Source organism: Gossypium hirsutum, chromosome A12, assembly GCF_007990345.1.
Source record: "Gossypium hirsutum isolate 1008001.06 chromosome A12, Gossypium_hirsutum_v2.1, whole genome shotgun sequence".
NCBI lineage: Eukaryota > Viridiplantae > Streptophyta > Magnoliopsida > Malvales > Malvaceae > Gossypium > Gossypium hirsutum.
The window spans coordinates 59562174-59564073 of record NC_053435.1 but is presented as its reverse complement, the minus strand read 5'-3'; positions in this window follow the sequence as shown (position 1 = coordinate 59564073).

Genomic DNA, 1900 nt, shown 5'->3' with positions numbered 1-1900 from the left:
AGGTGTCAAGTTATACAGTGTTGGGCGCAGTTATTACTTCAGATTTATCCGATGAGCCACTGGGTGCAAAACTGGTGTGTTGGTTGAATCCATGTATCCGTCCAAGTCTTAGTCATGTTCATAGGGGAAATTAGATGATAAAATTTATGAGTTTGATATTGAGATGACAAGAATGAGAAATAGATATGAAATGGGAAATGGAACATGAAATGATGAAAAGAGGTGTGAATATTGAAATGAGTTCATGTATTGAACAAAGAGATGAATCATGCCATTGCATGAGTTGAATTATCAAATGTTACATGGAATGCCATTGTCATGTATTAGAACATGTGAAATCTTAAGGATGAGAATATAGAATGAGCAAATTTATATTATTGATTTAAAACTTATGTTCATAACATTACTTATTGTATTTTTACATTTCAATTACTTATACTAAGTTAAATCATTCGGATTATAGAAATAACATTGAGTTATACTCAATGTACGGTTTTGTTTTTCGTGACTAGGTTAGGTACATTTTAGCTTACCGTCGACTGAGCATCCAACAACGAATCCTAGACTCAAGTGTGGTGATGGTCTAAATTGTAATGGCATGTACCTAAGAAGTCTTTGGTTGATAGTAGGTTTGTTAATGTGATGATATTTTGGTTTAAAGTGAAATGATGGTTACTTGTATATATGGTTGTGGTTGAAGCTATGTTTTGGTATGTAGTCTAGTTAATGTGTTGATATGTGTTTTCGCTTAAATCTTGGTAGCCTTAGTAGCTAAATGTTAGTTAAATATTGGATAATTTGGCATGAATGTAAGTTTTTGAATGGTTGATGTGTCGTTGATATGTTTGAAGATTTAAAATGTGGTATCAATGAGGGTACATTGGTTAGGCACTTAAGATGGTTGTTTTGGCTTGTTTTGAGCATTTTTAATGGTGTTTTGAATAGGTTAAATGGATGGTAATTGAGTTGCTTAGTGTCCAAGTAAGCATGATTTGGTAAATTTGAGTATTGAGGTACATTTAGGTGCACACGACCTGAGACACAATCTGTCACACAGTTGTGTGTCACACAGGCAACACACACAAGTGTGTGCCTTGAATGTGTTGTAAAGCAGTGTAGGTGTAAATTCTACATGGGTTGACACACAGCCTGCGACATGGCCGTGTGAGATTATTTCAAGAGGTACATGGCCCAGGCACATGGCCGTATAGGATAGTCACACACCGATATCAAGAGCCAAAATGTCTGCAACACGGCTGCGTAACCCAATTCAGTGAGTTACATGGGCTTGGACACAGCCTATGTCCCAACTTTGAAAGTTACATGATCTGAGGTGTTTCACATGGCTTGACCACACGACCGTGTGTCCCTATTTCTAGGTATTTTTGAGATTTCCCTAAAACTTTTAAAATTGTTCCAAATTAGTCCCTGTTTGTTCATAAGCTATTTTTAGGTATCTGTAAACTCTTATTAATGATTTTAAGATTATTTTTACTCTAATTTCAAATAAATTAGCTAACCTGAATTAAGTGAAGTAGGTCATTCTACTAATATCATCAAAGGTAGTAGTAGTCATAGTATGGTTCAATACTCTAATGCGAATAATTAGAGTAGCCTTACTATGTATCCAACTTCTAGCTTTCAAGAGGCGATAAATAGTGAAAAGAGTGTATACACTGGAAGACTAAGTTTAGCATTGTATAGCATGATTCGTAATTCAATTGTATAAGACTCTAGTATGAAAGTATTAGATTGTCATAACCTGCCCCTGTATAATATAATGTTAATAGTTAGCTTGTATTTTTAATTATACTTGATTAATTGTTTTGATTTGTTAGTAATGCCCGTGACCCTAATCTAACGACGGAGAGGGGTTTAGGATGTTTCATACAGATTGTAT